This window comes from Megascapheus bottae, unplaced genomic scaffold, assembly GCF_031878675.1.
Source record: "Megascapheus bottae isolate mThoBot1 unplaced genomic scaffold, mThoBot2.hap1 HAP1_SCAFFOLD_58, whole genome shotgun sequence".
Lineage (NCBI taxonomy): Eukaryota > Metazoa > Chordata > Mammalia > Rodentia > Geomyidae > Megascapheus > Megascapheus bottae.
This window is the reverse complement of record NW_028327477.1, coordinates 323742-337269: the sequence shown is the minus strand read 5'-3', so window position 1 is coordinate 337269 and position 13528 is coordinate 323742. Positions and strand designations below refer to the sequence as shown.

At 40.1% G+C, this 13528-nt stretch overlaps 2 long non-coding RNA genes across 3 annotated transcripts in view; both read left to right on the top strand.

The window, feature by feature from the left end:
* LOC150039781 (uncharacterized) overlaps positions 1-4192 on the top strand; it is a 46201-nt gene extending 42009 nt beyond the window's left edge. For both annotated transcript variants that reach the window (XR_016534237.1, XR_016534236.1), the window contains 2 exons: positions 154-268; positions 4112-4192. This is a non-coding gene — a long non-coding RNA (uncharacterized LOC150039781). The remainder of the gene's footprint in view (positions 1-153; positions 269-4111) is intronic.
* Positions 4193-4238: 46 nt separating this feature from the next.
* LOC150039780 (uncharacterized) lies at positions 4239-13294 on the top strand. Its single transcript, XR_016534233.1, has 3 exons — positions 4239-4276; positions 6117-6232; positions 13220-13294. It is a non-coding gene; the product is annotated as an uncharacterized LOC150039780 (long non-coding RNA).
* The last annotated feature ends 234 nt before the right edge of the window (positions 13295-13528 follow it).

The window sequence follows — 13528 nt, the reverse complement described above, 5'->3', positions numbered from 1 at the left end:
TGTCCCATGATGATTGAGAGAGGAGTCAAAGGACGCACCACCTCGTCTGTATGATAAGAAAGCTAGGCCTAGAGAGGAAAAGACCAGATGGCTGCTGTTTTGGTTTGTTTTGTGCCATGTGTAACAAATGAGCGCCCTTTCCCTCCCCCATAGTCACTCAGAACGGTGCAGGATGAACAGCCACCAAACCTGAACTCAGAAACACTCCAAAATCTGAAACATATTGAATGCTGACATGACTGCAAGTGGAAAATTCCACACCCAATTGGTGAGTCATAGTCAAATTGCAGACCCAGTCAAATACTATATAAAATTATTTTCAGATTATCTGTATAAGGTGCACATCAAATGTAATGAATCTTGTGAATTATGTTGGGTCTTACCATTTTGTATATACCCAATCTTCTAATCTTAAAAAACTGAAATCCAAAATAGCTGTAATTTTATACGTCAAAAATTTGTAGTTTGTGTAATGGGCAAACTGGAGCAGAACTGGCTTTTCTACTTCATTTATTTTTGTGTACAGGTCTTGGGACTTGAACTCAGGGTATGGGCACTATGCTTGAGCGTTTTTGCTCAAGGCTATCATTCTACTGCTTGAGTAACAGTCCATTTCTGCCATTTTTGATGTTTAATTGGGGATAAGAGTCTCATGGACTTTTCTGCTTAGGTTGGCTTTGAACCACAGTTCTCTGAGTCGTTAAGGGTAAGCCACTGGTACCTAGCATGGATATTCTACTTCTGAGATGTACAGATGGTAAGATACTCTTGGCTATTGGCTGGGAGCTTGGCTGGGTAGAAAGCCAGGGGTTCTGTTCCTTTTCTATATAGGCAGCTTTCTGTGAGACACTCCACGGGTTGCTTAGATTTCCTAACAGCTTGGCAGCTGGGCTCTGAGAATGAGAGAACCAAGGACACCTGTAATTTCTTTCATGACTTGCTTCAGGAAGCACCACTGTGGTCACATTCTACTTGTGAAGTCCATACATGCATGTTCTCATACAAAGAGAGGGCATCTAGATATTAGTTGTTGTGGAAGACTTGTTAAAATCACACTCAATGGGCAAATGAGATGAGAACATTGCTGTGACCGTTTATAGGGGAAAAAATCAGCAAAAGTGAAGTATGGTAATATATACTTCTACTCTCAGGAATCTGAGTCAGGAAGACAGAGAACTTAAGGCATGCCTAGACAACATGGTGAATTGAAGGCCAGTCTGGGCTACATGGCAAGGCTTGGTCTCAAATAAATACAGAATACAAAACAGAACATAATGAAATACTGAAACACAGCTTAGCAAAGGTAAATAGGGAGAGTGCAAGGAGAGAAATTCCAAAAGGCATTCCCATGCTTTGGCTTTAAGACCTCTGATTTACCTTTTTCTCTGTCTCTGTCTCTCTGTCTCTATCTGTCTGTCTCTCTGTCTCTATCTCTGTGTGTGTGTGTGTGTGTGTGTGTGTGTGTGTGTGTGTGTGTGTGTGTGTGTCTGCCTGTCTGTCCGTGTGTCAGTGTTATACATGCCTGAATATGCATCCGAACATATTTGTCATTACTGGAGCTTGAACTCAGGCCCTCATATGCTTGGTTTTCTGTTTTATTCCTGGCTGGCATTCTATCCTTGAGCCATGTCTTTAGTTCCAAATTTTGCTGATTAATTAGAGTTAAGAAACTGAGGCATGATAGTCATGATTATCTAGGCTGACATCAAACTTGGATCCTTAGATCTAAGCTTCCTAAGTAGTCAGGAATACAGATGTGAGCTAGAGAGTTGGGTGTTGATTAGAGTCTTGAGTTTATAAATCAAAGCTAAGAATGGTTGGCAAATCTGGATTTAAGGAATAATTTAACTCAGAGTTTCACAAATGTATTCAGTACACACATAAAGTACTTTTAACTTTGTGGACCACAGTTTTGGTCCCAGTATTTAACACAGCCATTATTGCATGAAATAGATAATACAGAAATGAATGAATGTTGTTTTATTCCAATAAAACTTCATTTATAAAACCTGGCAGTGGTCTGTATTTGGACCAAAATTATAGCTTACTGACATCTAGTTTAGTTTAGTGACAGCAGAAGATACATGTAGTGTTTTTCGCCAAGAGGACAATGAAAAGAGGGAGGGTGTTTATGAAACTTTTAGGTTAGTATGTTCTGCAATTGGCTCCCAGCTTGGCAAGAAGGGAAGGGAAGACTTGAGGGAAGTCACAGGAAGGATTCCTGGTCCCAATCACATCATTGAATGGCAGGGGGGCAATATCATAAACAGTATGCGGGAACGACAGCAGGTGGAGGCTCGATAAAGAGGATCCATGTATTGGAGATTGCTCGGTGGTAAAGTAGTTACTAGTAGTGATAACAAAGCTTGGAGTGTACAGCATGGATAGCATGGAAGGAAAGCTTTAGTAGAGTGGAGAATTTCAGACATTTGGAAAAGAGATTGTTTCTTGGATCAGCTATGTACATTCTAGAAATGCTCCCTCTCTCTTTCCTCCTTCTTTCCTTCCTTCTTTCCTTCTTTCCTTCCTTCCTTCCCCCTGCCTTCCTTCCTTCCTTCTTTCCTTCCTTCTTCCTTCTTTCCTTCCTTTCTTCCCTCCTTCCTTCCTATTGGCATTACTTATGCAAATTTATAGAGTACAACATAATATTTGATCTGTCTATACAGTATGGAAATATTCAATAGAGGTAACTGATATATCCATCACCTTTCTAACTCACCATTTTTGTGAAGAAAATGTTAAAAATCAATTCTTTGGGCAATTTTGAATTGTACAGTATTATTAATTGTGGTCACAGAGTACTTCAATAGCTCATATCGTAGCTTGTTCTTCAAGTCCTACTAAAACTTTTTTTTTGTCAGTCCTGGGCTTGATCTCAGGGCCTGAGCCCTATCCTTGGGCTTTCTCAAGATCACAGCTCTACCACTTGAGTCTCAGCAACATTTCCAGCTTTTTTCTACAACCCAGGTCTTTGTGCATACTAGGCAAGCACTCTACCACTAGACCAAACTCCCAGCCCCCCTACTAAAACTTTTTACCCATGATCAATATCTCACTTTCTCTGGTAGTACCACCATGGTAGTTCCACCATTCTACTCAGTTTCTATGAAATTAACTTTATTGAATTTCATGTACAAGTGATATCATACAGTGTTCATTCGTTTTCATCTGTCTTATTCCACTGAGCATACTGTGCATTTTCTTTTATTATAGGAAATTCAGTGACCAAATTATGCCTATTCAGAAATTTAAATAGGGATGATAAAACTACTTAAGATTTTATATTTAGTGAAAATCTGTTAATGTGTAACTCAAATTCAAAACGATTTCTTCCCTACAGCATTCCTGGAAAGGGGCTGAAAATTTACTAGTATGCAGCTCTAGTGTGACATATGTCACACAGATGGTGACATTGGCCTTGGTCAAAGGGAAATAGTTACTAGAGTGTTCCATACCTATGACTCCTCAGACCTCTCTGAGGGAATCCCACATCTACATACTAGAACACTTACTGAAAATATCTTTGTATTTAAGGAATGTGTGTGTGTGTGTGTGTGTGTGTGTGTGTGTGTGTGTGTGTGTGTGTTGGAACCTAGTTTTCTGAGGCCTCTGGCAGAAAAAGACTCTACTAAGTGCAGAAGAATAACACTTCATACAGGAGGCAGGCTCAATGACAGATGACAACAGAAAGCATCATGGGAAGTGAGAAATGGCTATTTTTGGTCCCCCTGAATGGATGTATCTTAACTTGACATTTCCTTTGCTTGCAAAACAGGAGAAGCAAGGAGAATAATACAGCGTGATAAAATGATATGGGACAACTGGGGAATGGAAATGAGGACATATTAATAAAATTTTGATTGTATAATTACATTAACTTCGGTGATTGCCTTACTTGCTCCTCATTTGGGTGGAGAATTTTTTATGAGCAATTATTGTGAACTTTTATGTACTCATCTATGAGCTGTGGGTAAAGGTACAATAGAAGTGTGGCTGTGGAGCTTCAAATTCAACTCAAACACCTGCTATTTGGTTCTGATAGAATTTCCCTGGGAAGTACTGATTCTGTAATCTTCTCTCTGTGCTATTTGTGTGATTTTCTTACATTCAGAAAAGATTCCAGAGTTGCATCAAAGATGACTGGGAACCAATTTAAATAATTTGGGATAATCACTGAACGCAAAAGAATTTGGGAAGTTTCTGAAACACCAGAGGTACACAGGCTGTTCTAACACCTTCCTGGAATGCCACATCAAAAGCAGCAGCTTCCCGGAAGGTAAACGTTTTTCATGGAGAATTGCAACCCATCTATGATGGGTTTCCTGTGAAAATCAGGGGTCACTAATTGGATTGTATGAAGCTGTCCACTTTCAATGGTTTGCAATGCAAAAGAGGCCTTCAATCTCCAGAAAAAGGCCAAGAAATTTTTATCAGACAGGTTAAAGGAGTAGAAGGCTATATATGGAGGAGTAGAAAACAAATGATTAAATATTAATTCGAAAATATTTGTCATTTCTTAGAATTTTTTCCAGTTTTTATATACTGGATGATATCTTGGGGATGGTGCAAAGGAAAATTGAAACAAAAATGTTCTACCTTGTGGAACCTGCATTATGAAGGAGGTAGATATATTTGAAACAAACAAACAAGATGGAAAGTCAGTTTTCAGTAGGTAAGGGAAGGAAGGCTTTCTTGATGTTGATAGATTAAATCTGGAAATGAAAGATAAAAATGATTATGGGTTAAACTCTTGGAAAGATGAAATCACTATTAATTTCATTGAAGGCTCTAGAAAGTTTAGGATGGTAGAAATAGTAGGGGGGGCTTTATTCTTGTTATGTGTGATCTGCCTCTTAGCCAACCAAGTTGAGATTTAGTGGTGATTGGATGGATGAAGATGTCTGGAAGTCCAAGTGGAAGCCTTAGCTGGAACTATAAATATAAGAATCATTGGCATAGTCATATTATATAAATTAATTGCATTATATAGGCCTTTATAGGATTATGTGCAAATAAAAATTGAAGGCTAAGCATATGAAGACTGGAATATCTATTGGTCTGGTAATGTAGAGCTTTCTAGAGATTCTGATAAGAGTGGCAGAATTGTAAAACCTGATCACACAGTGTCCAGAGCAAAACAGAGCCAGTAAGTTAATGTAATTCATCAAATTCATTTCTTTATAAAGAGAACTTTGGTAGTAAATGGAATTTGGGTTCGGAGTCAAGCATTTTTTTTAATAAGAGAGAAATGACATTGTGCTTTTGAATGTCCACTAGAAAGGGGAAAAATTATGATACACCAGAGGAGAGCTACATTTACGAGTATGTGTGAAGGACAGAAGCCTTGTGCACAAAGGGTTGACTGTAGCTAGGAATTAATGCTGTTAATTCATGGCACTAAAAAAAAAGACTAAAGTCATTCTACCCTGACTCTGGATGGGGCATACAGGAATTGGGGGTTATTTAAGGTGTCTGCCTATGGCTTTCATTTGACTGATGGGAGTATGTGAGGGAGATATAAAGTTAGATAAACTGCATTCCAGTGGATTTGGGGGAAGGCTAGTGCGAAATTGAAGTGCTTGGTTAACTGTGAAGGCAGTATATGGCTGGAGTCAGTGCCTTTCTAGCCTGTCTTTTCCACTGTCACCCAGGAAACAATCACTAAAGTGATCCTACATCTTAGGTACTTATTTCTCTATTATTGTTCATTTCTGTATTCTAATGTTCTGGGTTGAGAAAGAAGGCTATTAGTTTGGAAAGTACTTGGATGTAAAGGTTAAAAAAATAGACCTTAGTGTGTAATATCATAGTTTACCTTTACCCATAAGAAGGTATGTTCCAATACACCCAATAGATGCCTAAAATTGTTAATAACACTAAACCTTATACACAGGTTTTGTAAGGTTACCATAAGTGAGGTGACCTCTGAGAAGGCTTCTGAAGGACTAATGGGCATATAAAATCTAGATTATGGTTTTATTTGACCAAAGAAGGATTCAGGTCTTAGGTGGAACAGAATAAAATGATATCGGTATCATCGTATTTACTGAGAGTGGCATGCAATTAAAACTTTATGAATGGTTTATTTCTGAAATTTCCAGTTTAATGTCTTTTAGGCTTCAGCTGACTATGGGTAATTAAACCTATGGAAGCCAAGATTGTAGGAAATAAGAGATTAGTGTGTCAGTAACTAACTTGAGCCACTTTTAAATGATACTGCACTGTTCCAGAGGTAGGTTGGGAATTTCATAACAAAAAGAAGTAAATACCCCCCTTCTATTATAACATTGCTGTTATTCATTTTGCTCATCCACAGTTACAAATACTCTTTATGTTACTGCTATCATTTTGAATAAACTGTTAACCTCTCTGATCAAATAAGAATCAGAAAATATACTGCACTGGTTTCTCACACTTATAGTTTTAGCATTTTAGGAGCTGTGGTTGCAGTTCAAAGTCAGGCCAGGCAGAAAAAACAGTGAGATTCTATGTCCCCCAAAAGAGCAGATATGATTCAAGTGGAAGAACACCAGCTAAGCAGCAAGCTGAGCAAATGTGGAAGCTCTGAGTTTAAATCTTAGTACCCTCCCAAATGTTTGTTTTTGTCTTTATCTGTGTAGAATTGAGTTTCTGACCTATGTCATTTTCTTATTTTTATTTTTGCCAGAAACTCTTTTTCTCCTTCATTTTGGTGATAATGCCCCTTAAGAATACAGGATTGTACAGTTTGGTCAACTCTGCTTTTGCTCTCATGTTTGTAAATGGAAATCTGCAATGTCATTTGTATTTCTTTTGTTGTTGTTGCCAATTCTGGGGCTTGTACTCAGGGACTGAGCACTGTCCTTGGGCTTTCTCAAGGCTCAGAGCTCTAGCACTTGAGCCCCTAGCAACTCTTCTAGCCTTTTCTATGTATTTGGTACTGAGGCATTGAACCCTGGTCTTCATGCATGTTAGGCAAGCATTCTACCACTAGGCCATGCTCCCAGCCCTGTAGTTTGTATTCTGATTCTTATTTTAAAGGATAGTTTATTTTCTGTTCCTTCAAAAATGGACTGATTTTCCTTCTCTTTCCTTCTTTCCATCTTTATATCCAGGTATGTCTACCCTGGGTATTTCTTTTGTGTGGGTGGGATATGCTGGATCTACTGGCATGTCAGATATGATGGAGTATGTTGGGCTCACCACAGTTTCACACTAGAGCCTGCCCCTAGACCTTTTACATGACTAGTTAGGTACACTTCATTTTTTTACATATTTTCAAATGACTTATAGGCAGAATGACACACAAACACTCAATACTTAATATATACAGTTGGATAAGTTCAGAGCTAAGTAAGCATATGTGGTACATCCAAATCTACAATCTGTGTTCACAGCACATCCACCTACTAGAAGAAGAATCCCAAATGACCCTTACTGTACACTCTATTTTTATTGACAATGAAACAGATAGAGGAAAGCTTAGTTCCCATGGGTTTTCTCTGGAGACACATTCTTGGCTTGTGGGAAGTTGATTTGCTTACTTACCATGTGCTGAGTATGGCTTTTCTAGAAGGAAATTTGGATGCTACCAAGTTAGAGTTTATGATGGTCCCATTTTTATTGTTTTTAATATGCTTTGCTTATACTCTTGCGAACCATTTCAGTCTTCCTTAATGTTTTTTTTTTAAATTTTATTTTTTATTGTAATTAGTAAAAGGGTTACATGATATTTGCCAGATAGAAGGTGCATTAATTCACATACATTGATACCCTTTCACATGTCTTGGTACCCATTTCCCTCCCTCCCATACCCCCCACCCGTCTTGGTTTTCCCCCCTTCCCTATCAAATTTCAAATATCCAAATACAAATAAGTTCAATATATCAGATAACAAAGTGAGATACTATACCAATATGAGATAACCAAGGGACAGCAAATGAGATGAGAGACAACATAGTACATTAAGGACAACAATCATTCATTATATGGCTTTTGTTTCAATATCCTGGAGGTCCTTTCAATTAGCTTCACATTATATGTCCTTATGTATCAAGATTTTGCTCTATTGCAAATCTCTGCTAGTAGAGCCCAAGGTTTCTACTGATTATGACGAATGAGGGAAACCACTGAGCCTAAGTTCCTTTGAGTCTGGCTTACTTCACTTAATATGATTTTTTCTAAGTCTTTCCATTTCCTAACAAATGGGGCGATGTCATTCTTTCTGACAGCAGCATAAAATTCCATTGTGTACAAATACCACAACTTGTTGATCCACTCATCAACTGAGGGACATCTAGGTTGGTTCCATATCTTTGCTATGGTGCCTGCTCCACGCTGGGAAAGCGGCGGAGGGCGCCGGATCTAATCCATGAAAAGTGGCGGCAGTGGAGGAAGCCAGGCTGGGAGCCCAACAGCTGCAGAAACCAGCTCAGAACCGGGCCAGCGAACGGTGGAAGCAGCAGAACCCAGACGTGGAACACAGGCGGCGGCGGAGTTCCGAGGGGAGTGAAAGACTCCCCACCACCGTGGAGCACCCGCAGATGGACGCAGAGGCGTGAGTAATACAGCGCGTCCCCAAACACATCGGGAAAGCAGAGAGGGTGCCAAGCATTAGAACTTAACTCAGATCCCAACACCCCGCCCGAAAAAGAATGGCGGGGGCAGGGGGGCAAGGAATTTAGAATCCTGTCCCTTCCCTCAACAGCCCCCTCCCTCAGGCCATTGACTGGAGATTGACAGGCGGCTACCCATAAGACCCAGCACCCCACCAAGGGAGGCGGGGCTGTCCCAGCTCCCACCCGCCCAACGGGCTCAACCCCCAGCCCTCTGACTGGAGACTGACATGCGGGCCGACCCTAAGACTCAGCACCCCACCAGGGGAGGCGGAGCTGTCCCAGCTCCCACCCGCCCACCAGGCTCCTCTCCCAGGCCACTGGATGTGGAGAGTGGAGGGCGTTGGGACCCTGCCTTACAACAGTGGGTAGGGGGTGCGGGAAAATAGGAGCTAGCATCTGCCCCCCCTCAATTCCTGAGCGGGGCATCCTCCAGCTGGGAATCCTGAGCAAGACACCACCGAGGGGCCCCCCCCCACAGTCACAGACTCTGACAAAGCAGTGGAAACACAGCAGGGATCTGAAGGGCCGACCAGCAGCTAAGCTCCCCTTCTGAGAACCAAAAAGGCCCGGCTCCGCCCTTGGAGCCCACATCCCCAGCTGGGCCCCGCCCCTGGGAACAGAAGGGTCTCCTGCTGGTCCTGCTGAGAGCCCCTGAAACTCTCAACCCCCAGACCCTTGGCTTGGGGCCGCCCCTGGAAGCAGCACAGGAAAACATCCGCCAACTGCGCTCAGACAGAAGCTCGCAGAGCCGTCCCATGGTCCACTGTGAGGCCACTGGTTGGGTAAGAGCTAGTCGTGCAGCAACACATAAGTTTTATTCTAATACTTTCCAAACTTTGTACTCAAATACGCTACCTACTTACCCCCTGACCTCTCTCATTCTATTTTTCTATCTCTGGACCTCTGTTCGTCTTTCAACTCTTATACTGCATGGATTTACACTTGATGGCTGTTGAGCAACTCTGTATATCTTGGTGTTTAATTATTCTCTAGGCTCAGAGGGACTTAAAGACAATAGAGATTGGATTGAGAGGCTTATTGTTTTGGGTATAAATCACTTATCAGTGGCTTATTAGACTGGTCGGTAACTGCACAAAAAGAAAGAGTGATAACACCAGTCAAAACTTGTGAACATCTAGAGTCTGCCAGCTACAGAGGTCTAGGTTGGTTATATCTGAAAAACTATAATAGTGTTTAGTATTAATCATGCTCCCATTTTCAAATGGGCAGAACAAGAAACTCAGAAAAATGTCAAATCAAGAAACAACATCCCCCACCCAATGTAAACAGACAATGGAACAGTCACTGGCAAACCTAGAGGAGAGTCTTCCAAGTGCTATACAAATGCAATTGATAAACATCATTAATGAAAAATGTGAAAATGTAAAGAAAGATATAAGGGAGGAAGCCATAGCTGAACAAGAGGAAAACATAAGCAAGGTGATAAGTGAAAAAGAAGAAGCCATAAAGGAGGCCATAATAAAGGTTTTTCAAAGAAAGATGGATGAATTCATAGAATCCACAAATAAAACGGTGACTGAACTCCAGCAAATGTTCAAAGAAAGTAAAGCTACTGAGTTAACCACTCAAATGGAAATCAAGGAGCTAAAGAAATCCATACATGATCTAAAAGAAGAGATGCAAGGCATCAAAAATGAGCAATTAGAAGCAAGGGAGATGAAAAATAAAGTAGATAGCTTTGATAGCAGGTTAGACAATGCAGAGGAGAGAATTTCCAGGGCTGAAGATAATTTAGTTATTCTAGAGAAAGAACAGAAAATGAGTCAATCCAAATCTAGGGAAAATGAGAGAGCGCTTCAGGAGGTCCAAGATACAATTAGGAAGCCTAATTTAAGGCTAATTGGTATTGAGGAGGGCGTGGAGAAAGAGGTCAATGGTATTGGAAATATACTTCAGGGAATCATCTCAGAGAATTTCCCAAACATCCAGAAGGTCAGGCCCATCCAGATACAAGAAGCTTTTAGAACCCAAAACAGACCTGACCAGAAAAGAACATCCCACCGCCACATCGTAATCTGAACTGGATCAATAGAAACCAAAAAAAGGATCCTAAAGGCAGCCAGGGAAAAGGGTTCAGTAACCTATAAAGGAAAACCAACCAGAATAACCCCAGATTTCTCAGCAGAGACCCTGCAAGCAAGAAGTGACTGGAAGCATATATGTCATGCCCTTAAGTCAAATAACTACCAACCAAGAATCCTGTACCCAGCTAAGCTCTCATTCATAATTGAGGGAACAATAAAAACATTCCATTCCAGGGAAAAGCTGCAACAATATGTCGCAACAAAACCAACACTACAGAGAATTCTCAAAGATCTTCTATACATAGAAAACCAAAATAAAGGCAATATAGGGAAAGAAATGGCACCTAAACAGCATACCATCTAAGGACCACAAGAACTGTCAAGACACAGGCCCAAATAAAAGTTTTTAAAAATGGTAAGACCTAATAAATATCTCTCAATCCTAACTCTCAATGTCAATGGACTCAACTCTCCAATTAAATGGCATATGCTGTCTAGTTGGATTAAAAAGCAAGAGCCATCGTTCTGCTGTCTTCAAGAGACACATCTTACCCAAAAAAACAAGCATCTTTTGAAAGTGAGAGGTTGGAATAAACTCTATCAAGCTAATGGCTCCCATAAACAGGCTGGAGTTACCATCCTCATATCAGATAAAATAGACTTCAAACTAAAATTAGTAAAAAAAAAAAAGACAAAGAAGGTTACTACATACTACTAAAGGGATCTTTCCTCCAGGAAGACATAACGATCCTAAATATTTACACACCCAATCCTGGAGCTCCAAACTTCATCAAGCAAACTTTACTTACACTGAAACCATACATAGATCCAAATACAGTGATTTTTGGTGACTTTAACACACCACTCTCACCTATGGACAGATCAACAAGGCAAAAACTCAACAGAGAAACCTTAGAACTGAACAAATATATAGACCAACTAGATCTAACAGACATCTGCAGAACATTCCACCCAGCAACAACACAATATACGTTTTTCTCAGCAGCACATGGAACATTTTCCAAAATAGATCACATCTTAGGCCATAAAACAAACCTGGACAGATTCAGAAACACTGAAATTATTCCATGCACACTCTCAGACCACAAAGGCATCAAATTGGAACTGAACACACATCTTCACCAACGAAAACCCTGTAACTTATGGAGACTGAACAACACATTGTTGAATCACCAATGGGTCATCGAAGAGATCAGAACAGAAATCCAACAGTTTATGAAATTTAACAGTAAGGAGCACACAAAATACCAACTCCTTTGGGACACAGCAAAGGCAGTACTCAGAGGAAAATTTATAGCGCTGAGTGCCTACAACAACAAGTGGGAAAATTGCAAACCAACAAGTTAATGTCTCACCTTAACATCCTGGAAAAAGAGCAACAAACCAACCCTAATCCCAGTAGAAGAAAGCAAATTAGTAAAATCAAAGCAGAATTAAATGATTTGGAATCCAAAAAAAACTATAGAAAGAATCAACAAAACAAGGAGTTGGTTCTTTGAAAGAATTAACAAAATTGACAATCCCTTAGCAAATCTTACCAAAAAAGAAGAGAGCATATCGAAATAAACAAAATCGCAGATCAAAATGGTAATATCACGACATAAATTACCAAGATCCAGAATATCATGAGGGAATACTTCTCAAACCTTTATGCCAACAAATTTGAGAATCTAGATGAAATGGATGAATTCCTAGCCAATATTAACATACCCACACTGAACCAAGAAGAACTAAGCCAACTCAACAGGCCTAATTCAAGCTCTGAAATAGAAATGGCAATTAGAGAACTTCCACCTAAGGAAAGCCCAGGGCCAGATGGATTCACAGCTGAATTCTATAAGGTCTTCAAAGCAGAGCTCACACCAATACTCCTCCAGCTCTTCAACGAAATTGAAAATGAAGGTTCCTTACCAAACTCATTCTATGAAGCCAGTATAACCCTCATCCCCAAACCAGACAGAGATTCATCAAAGAAAGAGAACTATAGACCTATATCTTTGATGAACATCGATGCAAAACTTCTCAACAAAATACTGGCCAACCGTCTACAACAACTCATCAAAAAAATTATACACTATGGTCAAACTGGATTCATCACGGGGAGGCAAATCTGGTTCAACATACGCAAATCAATTAATATAATTCAACACATCAACCGGAGCAAGGACAAAAATCACATGATTGTCTAAAGAGATGCAGAAAAGGCATTTGACAAGTTCCAACACCCCTTTATGTTAAAAGCTCTGGAGAAACTAGGAATCCATGGAACATTCCTCAATGTAATAAAGGCTGTGTATGAGAAACCTACTGCTAGAATTACACTTAATGGTGAAAATCTAAAGCCATTCCCTCTAAAATCCGGAACGAGACAAGGATGCCCACTCTTTCCACTCCTCTTTAACATAGTACTAGAATTCCTAGCCAGTGCAATAAGGCAAGAAGCAAGCATAAAGGGGATCCAAGGAGGGAAAGAGGAAATAAAACTATCCCTCTTTGCAGATGACGTGATTCTGTCTTCCTTAATGTTATTTTTGTTTTTGTTTTTTGTTTTTATAGGGCTCTAGCTGTAGAATGAACATGGAAGCTCTCCTTTTTGGCTTTACCAGAAAGTTATTCCAAAGCTGCTACTGCAACCTGCAGAATCAGCAGTTCTAGCTTCTGAAATGAACTGGCAGCCTCAGGGCTAAGTCTGTGTGGAGGCAAGCACTCTGCTGGATGATGAATACAACCATAAACAGCCTGGACAATGGCCAGCAGACATGTTACTGATCTGGATGATGCCTATTAATACTCTTAATAAGGACATGCAAGTGTCTTTTCAATGTATTATCAGCAAGGACTATTTTACTAGGCCCCTAAATGAAA